Genomic DNA, 8,247 nt, shown 5'->3' with positions numbered 1-8,247 from the left:
ACACGCTGGCAGGGCTCAGTAGCAGGCCCGTAAGGGGCCAGCTTCCTGGTAACAGGGGTGACCCCCCAGCAGCCCAGGCAGGCTCCAGTCCAGGGCAGAGCAGCAGGCGGACTGGACAGCCAACTACGTCAAGATCTCTAAATCCGTGGTTTTGTGGGTCAGATCCTCGTGGCTCTGCAGCCCCAACGGCTGCGGGAAGGACCCGGTGCTCCAGGGCTCGTTCAGGATCCCGGCCCGCTCACCCTAAGGCTCAGGCTGCATCCCCGGGGCAGGCAGGGCCCCGCAACAGGCTCTGCAGCAGGGGGGTGTCCCAGGCAGGAGGCGTGCGAGCAGGTCTCGCCCTTTTTTACCTGCTTAACTCGCTGCCTTTTGTACCCCAGTGACCCCCCTGTGCAGCCAGTGTCACTGTCCAGAGCCAATTGGCATCCATGAGCCCCAAGTTAGGGCAGTAACTAGCAGGGCAATGCATAACTCGTTGCCCATCCTTCCTGCTTTGTATCACACCTGTTGTTTTGCTTTCATTTGTCCTTGAGTAGCAGGCCTGGTTTTCGTCCATTAGCTGGGTATAATCAGCAGAAGGGCTTTGCGGACTTAAAAGCTATCTTGTTTAGACTTGTGTGGGGAAGAAGAACCATTTCCCGCAACATGTGAGATCAAATACTAAATCCTCTGCTACCAGTAGTAAGCAGTTAGGCTCAGAAATGAATCAGGAGCATAGTTAAATGGGATTCTAACCAGCTGAATGGAATTACTTACTGAAGTAGTTACTCAGAGGAATAGTGATCAAACATTGGGCCATAATGGAGAGTATCAGGGTAAACTTCTGACTGGATAATAAGTTTTCAGAAGTGATTTGTGCTTTCTCAATGGACTTTTAAATGTTTTCCTGCCTGGACTGGTGTTTATGAGACATCTTTCATAAAAATGAAATGGAGATAATGTGATCTATGTTTCTTTTGATCATTTGTTAAAGGGTATTGAAATACATGCCTCTAATCAGGCAGCTCATCACTCTTGAATGTATGCAATCCTTATCTGTGCACTTGAAAAAATTAAGGAAAATGTGTATTACAGTTGCTGTTACAAACAATAACAGTGTGAAAACCATGTTGAGAAACATCAACTGTTCATCCATCAAGGACCTTCTCTGTATCTAGCACTGACAATCCTTTTACTCCTTGAGATGGACCTTGCAATCCTATCTACTCCTATTCAGTCCCTTCCTGGTTCAAACTATTGCCTTGTTTTTACTTTGCTTCACAGTTTTTTCCCTTATAATTTGGCTTTTTTTTTTTTCCTGTGCCTCTTAATACGCCAGTGTCTTATTGTTTAAAAAAAACAAATTATGCAATTACTCTACTTCTCCTTGCTCGTCATCCCTTTCCCATGATGAAATATGTTGAACATATTGCCAATTTGCTTTCCTGAGCTTGCTATTCTGGATGCTTTGCAAGTCTGCTTTTCATAGACTTTGCTTCCCTGTCCCCAGTAACGTTATTCTCCTAATGGCCATTAATTCTTTCTGCAGGATCATAGAATCATCCTTGTTGGAAGTGACCTTGAAGACCATGACCTAAATCCCCCACCCATAATGTAAGTTACCTGTTCAATGCTTAAATCATGTTGCTAAGCACTTTATCTCTTTTGAACACTTCCAGGGATGGTGACTCCACCACCTGCCTGGGCAGTCTGTTCCACTGTCTAATCACTCTTTCAGTAAAGAAATTCTTTCTAATTCATTTCCAGCCTAAACCTCCCCTGGCACAGCTTCAGGCCATTTCCTCTCATCCTGTTATTATTCACTTGAGAGAAGAGGCCAACTCCCACCTCCCTACAACCTCCTTTCAGGTAGTTGTAGTGAGTAATGAGGTCTTCCCTCAGCCTCCTCCTCTTCAAATTAAACAATCCCAGTTCCCTCAGCCTCTCCTCATAGGGCTTATTCTCCAGACCTTTCACTAGGTTGTAGCCCTTCCCTGGGCACACTCCAGCAACTCTGTCCTTGTAGTGAGGGGCTCAGAACTGGACACAGTGCTTGAGGTGTGGCCTCACCAATGCTGAGTACAGCGGGATGATCCCCTCTCTCCTCCAGCTGGCCACACTATTCCTGATGGCAGGCTAGGATGCTGCTGGCCTTCTTGGCCACCTGGGCACACTGCTGGCTCATGTTAAGTCAGCTGTCAACCAATACCCCCAGGTCCTTCTCCACCATGGAGCTTTCTAGCCACTCATCTCCAAACCTGTAGCTTTGCATAGGGTCATGACCAAAGTGCAGGGCCCAGCACTTGGCCTTGTTAAACCTCATACAATTGGCCTTGGCCCATCAATCCAGTCTGTCCAGGTCTCTCTGCAGAGCTTTCCTACCCTCAAGTAAATCAACACTTCCTCCCAGGTTAAGTGTCATCTGCAAACTTACTTAGGAAGCACTCCATCCCCTTATCTAGGTTATTCATAAAGATATTGAACAAGACTGGACCCAAAACTGAGCTCTGGGGGACACCACTGGTGACTAGCTACCAGTTGGATCCAACCCCATTCACAACTCTCTGGGCTCAGCCAGCCAGTTTTTTACCCAGCTGAGAGTATACCTGCCTATGCTGTGAGCCACCAGCTTCTCTAGGAGAATGCTGTGGGACATGGTGTCAAAAGCCTTTCCAAAGTCCAGATAGACAACATCCATAGCTCTTCCCTCATCCACCAGGTGGGTCAACTTCCTTTTTAGCTTTTCCATAAAGAGAGGGGAAAAGCAGATGCACTGAAGAATACCAGAAGAGTATCTATGTAACATGTCTGAAGTATTGTGTGAACCAAATACCATAAAATAATATGAGTAACCACTAGGATGTGCTATTGGCCTAAAATTGAAGAGACTGGAGTTTCAAAATTCTCAAGTGCAATATAAACATAAACCCCAAATATTCTCATTTGGAGATTTCAGAAAAGAAGTAAAAAAATACAGGTTTTTGTAAGGGAAGGAATCGGGTACTTGAATTATAGAAAAATTTTCCTATCATGCAAATATCCTTAATAGGCATAATTGAAGTGAGAGTTTACTAAAGGAGTCACAGCCATGACCATATACAATTTATTGAATATCTCAGATTAAAACTTTTATTGCAGGAAAATGAATATTGTTGCAAGGTGTGGTATCTGTGGTAAAACCTTATGTGCATATCATATGTGCAATGCATGCGACATCTTTGCACAAAAAAAAATTAAATGCGTTCTATCACAAAAGACTTGTGCTCTTGGTCTTGTTTTTTGTTGTAAATATAAACATATAAAACAGTGCTCGACTAAGATCTGTGGATTGAAACCAGTATACTGAATTACTGGCTGTGAAACAGTGTACCTTTATCAAGATGAAGAGTTCTGAAAAATTGTTGTTATAGAAACATTTGAAGCATGGTTGTTTAAGTTTGCGATTTGTCATTTCAGTAATTCTGACGTGTTTTGTCAGTTTTGATACTTTAGCCTAGAAGTTGTTTCAAATGGTAAGATTTTCCAGCACTTGATAAGCCATGCCAGAGAACTTAGAGAAGGATCTGTTTTAACTGTATGATGTGAAAGAGATGGTGGCTGACAATCCTTTCAAGCTGGCAATAAGTCTTGCAGGCATTCAAAAATACAGAATTCCTTCAGTAAGGACGGGAGAATGCATCCTACTTTTGGGTTTGGTTGGGGTTTTTTTCTTTGTGTGTTTGTGATTGTTTTGTTGTTTGTTTTTTTTTCTTCAGAATTTTCTATCTTAAAAAACATAGCAGGAGCATAAAACTAAATTCCAAAAACACTTCAATGTAATCTCTGAAGCCTTTTCTTTCATTTGAGAGATTGTCTGCTTGGTGCATCAAGCTTACATAGTATTACATATACCATTTCTAATAATTCCTTCTAACACCACTCAAAAACTGACATTTCTTAAAGATAAGTTTTGATCATGCCTTGTCAGTTATTTACCTATCAGCATTGCTAATAGTCTAGCAGAATCAAGAGTGCTGTCAAGTTTTGTGTATTCTTTTTTAAAAACACCCCCACAATATAAACCACTTTAAAAGAGGAAGTTCTTAGTCAATTAAAATGTCAGCATAATAACCCATGCTTCTGAAAAGTAAGATTTTTCTCTTTTCTTTTTTCTGAGGCATGAACTGAGTTTTAGTCTGAGAGTTAAGAATTTATCCATTCTAATACTGACTCAGTTGTAGCCTATGGCAATTTATCATAATATTTTTATATATGTAAAATGGAAATATTTGTCCAGGGGCAATATGAATATTAATTACTTAACATTTATAAACAGTTCTGAAAATGAGCATTTTGCAGATATTATTTCTGAGCAGTTGATTCTAATCTGGGATGAGGCCCAGAAAAGCACATGAACACCTGTCAGATGGAATTTAGATGCCATGGGTCAAAATTGCAGTCCTAAAAACATTTACACATCTGCTCAAAACCCTGGAGGTATCTAAATTTGCTTGGAAGCTCAGACATTTTTTTATTATGAGGTTCATAAAGTACTCCAGCAGTGCTCATTGGTGTGCTCAAAGGTACTTAAGCCTTAATAGGACTAAGAAGACTAGTAATTAACTCGGGCTAATGCCCAGTAGGTGTCCAGAAATGAAGCGTTTCTCTGTGTGTCTCTCTGGGATTCTCAATCCAGTAGGTGAGCTCTGAAATTCATAGTAGGTCAGGTCCCTGCAGCAACAGCTGGCCTCACAGTAGAAAAATCTGTTTCCCTTCAGACTAGCTCAGTGCTTCTAGCAGACAGAAAAGTGGATAATGTCCAGGTTCAGTTCCCTGGTCTGTCTGAAAGGACTCGGCCCCTCCTTTGGACCATGCTTTAGTCAGCAGGCAGCAGACTTTTTAGAATATAGGAGGGATTCTCTCTCCAGTTTTACTTTCCAAAGAACATACCGATTATTCACTGACAGCATTGAAGTCTTACAGTTATGGCATATTGGTGAGAAAGAGGAACTCTTGTCATTTTTGGAGAAAATAGTGAAATATTAAGTCCTGAATAAGTAAACAAATAGTTGTAAGATGTGGAACTAGAGAACTCTAGGATGGAGTGTTATTCAGCGAATAACTGCTTGCATTAATCTGCTCCCTGTATAACATGATGACTTATGGGGATATAGCAAATGCAAAAACTTTCCCCCATGCACTGTATAAAGACCCTAAGCTCTGAATTCAATTATGCAGGCCAGGAAGATTTAAATCAGATGGTGTGATGCTTAGGAATGTAGTCCCTTGTCTTTTTCTAGATCCTAGATACAGCAATAGGGGTCTGTCAGGTACAACAGAAAAACAGAATCTTTCTCCCTACTCCCTCCCTTCCTCCCTCCATGCCTGCAGTCAGTTTTAAAAATGACCAGATAAAAAACATAATCTGAGCCTGATCTTTTTTTTCAGAAGTCAAAGGGAAAAATCCTGTGATATTAATGAAATGAGATTTGGGCTCCATGTTTTAATAGAAAAAGAAATTTTTGAGAAGTTTCCTATATAGCACTTCCTATAGCTAAAACTCATGTATTTCTGCTGTGATTTGTCAAAGCTGCTATTTCTGCCAAGTCAATACCTGTTCCAATACTTTAAAACAAGTTAATTAAAAGGAAATTTGTAGTGATTTTAATTCAAATGTTCTGAGGTGTAGTCTGTTAACTGACTGAAAAGAATGCTGGAAAGGAGAAAAAGAAAAGTAAATAGAGTTTGCTTTCCTCACACATACATGATTTTGCTTTTAACCATACACAGATATATTTAGCTAAAATATTTGTAACACCATGTGTGTATGAATAGGCAGTCATGGAACAAAATCATAAAGACAAAGTTTTCACTTTTAGAGGAATGCTGGTATGAAGAAACATGAAGAGTTGTGAAGATGAAAATAGGCTTTGATTCTTGCCAACATGTAAACTGTAACGTGAATGGAAGATAGTCTTCACACTAAATACATTTCTACAAATAGATAGCTACTAGTGGGGAAAAAAAGTTTTTCAATAACCATAATAAAAAACCAAAACAAAACCTTTCCTAAAGCAGTACTGTTGTTTGAATGGGTTAATATTAGGGACTCTTTGGGTGCCTGTAACAGATTGCTTGCTTTTGTGCTGCATCTAGGAAAAATCCATGAAGCTGACTGAACTCCCCTGAACTGGGCCTCTGGAAAAAAAAAAAAAAAAAAAAAAAAAAAAAAAAGAAAATGAAAAATAAGCTTTTCCATATTTTAGAGTGGCTTGAGTCTTTCTGGCACATCATTCTCAGACCCTTATGGACTGGGCTACTGCCAAGCAGCTTTTTTTCCCACAAAACTGTAATAAACTTTGAGTGCTGGACAGAAGAGTAGAGCAATTCCCAAAGAGAGAATTCACTACAGGATTCCAAAATACCAACAATATACAAACTAGCCTCTGAATGAACCCAACTATATTTTTCATTGGTTTTCTTGCAAGTACAAGAAATTCAGTTCTGTGCCTTACACTGGTTTAGCACTTCACTTTTCTCTGCTTAAGGAATGGTTAGATGTTCTTATTCTAAATATATTGCAAGTATACTTAGATTTTATCAGATATTAAACCATAATTACATTTACCTACAACCACATCAAAATATTATGTAACTACAAAGTATTTAGACACACATTGCCCAGAAGAAGAAATATATTGAGTCATTGACCAAATTCAACTTTTAGTTACTATGGCTAGAGGAAGTGAATCCAAGTGAATCTAACATTTATTTGGTTTGTTATTCACTGCTAGACTTTGTCAAGTTTTTGCATTCTCTAACTTCCATTAAAAGCAAGAATATCAGCTGCCATTTAAAATGAAGCTTCTCTATGTAATTGTTGTTTTTTTTTCTCCTACGCTTGCCTCTAATGCCTGTGCTACTTGGAGTCTGGCATAAGCTCATTTCATACAAAGTCCCAAATAAATACAGTTTATGTGGATCCGTATGCAATTGTGGAGCTTGCAGAGGAAGTTGTGAATACTGTATGTACATGTTCAAGTACCTACATACTGTAATACAGTTGAAGCCATGAGCCAAAAATTTGTCCTCACAGCCAAAAGGAAGAAGTCGTCCTTGAATGTTAACTGTCTTGGGCCCCTTTACCTTCTAGTACCTTGTCCCATGGGATTTTAAATTCTTACAATCATTATTACAAAGAGAGACTGCACAAAATAGAGCTGACTCTTGTGCTGGATGGGAATGTATCACTTTTACATGGAGAGTTATAAACAAATCTATTTTTATAGCATTTTTTTGGAAAATTTTTAAAACATAACTTTGTATCACAACTGTAAACACACAGTTCACTTGGTGATCAGTCACCTGGAGGTCTGTTTCCATTATTCCATCTTCCAGTTAGAGACCAGTTTGGGATTATCTTTTTTAGATTTATTCCTTTCTTTCTCCACAAAATGTTACCATTTATCTTCTATCTATATTTATCTCATTTTAGAGCTTCATCTATCCTATGATATTATAAAATTAAGTTTTTACTTCTTTATAGTAAATCCTTAATCTTTTAAAACATTTTTTCTTTTTAAAGTAATACTTGTGAAAGTTGTTGTAAAACATAAATTCTCTAGCTATGCTGGGATACAAAACAATACAGCAAGAGCTGTAAAATCCCACACTGTTAAATCCCACACATTGATGTGATAATAGACTTCAAGTTGGACCTGTAAGGGCTTTTCCTAGGCAGTGGAGAAATTTCTAATATAGCAATTGTGCAACTTCACAGATAGAAGCAAGTAGTTTGGGTTGGGTATGGTTTTTGGGTTTTGTTTGTTTTTCTTGTAAACATGCAATTTTGGGGCAAGAAGCTAGTTTGTTAGATTGCTCTTTAAGGATAAATTCTGTAATTAAGAGTCCTGAAGTGATTTTGGGTTCTGCATGTTTGTTTTGTTGCTAAAATCCATAACAAAAATGATTGCCAAAGCTGCACTTGATCTAGAGAATCATAGAACTATTCAGGTTGGAAAAGACCCTTGGGATCACCAAGTCCAACCACCATCCCTACTCTACAAAGTTCTCCCATAAACCACATCAACACCACATCCAAAGGACCCTTAAACACAATCCAGGGATGGTGACTCAACCACCTCCCCAGGCAGCCTATTCCAGTGTCTAACCACTCTTTCTGTGAAAAAAAACTTTTCCTAATGTCCAGTCTAAACCTCCCCTGTTGCGGCTTGAAGCCATTCCCTCTTGTTCTGTCACTAATTACCTGTGAGAAGAGACCAGCACCAG

The sequence above is a fragment of the Chaetura pelagica genome, unplaced genomic scaffold (genome assembly GCF_000747805.2).
Source record: "Chaetura pelagica isolate M959 unplaced genomic scaffold, ChaPel_1.0 scaffold221, whole genome shotgun sequence".
Taxonomy (NCBI): Eukaryota; Metazoa; Chordata; class Aves; order Apodiformes; family Apodidae; genus Chaetura; species Chaetura pelagica.
This window is presented reverse-complemented; position numbering follows the sequence as displayed.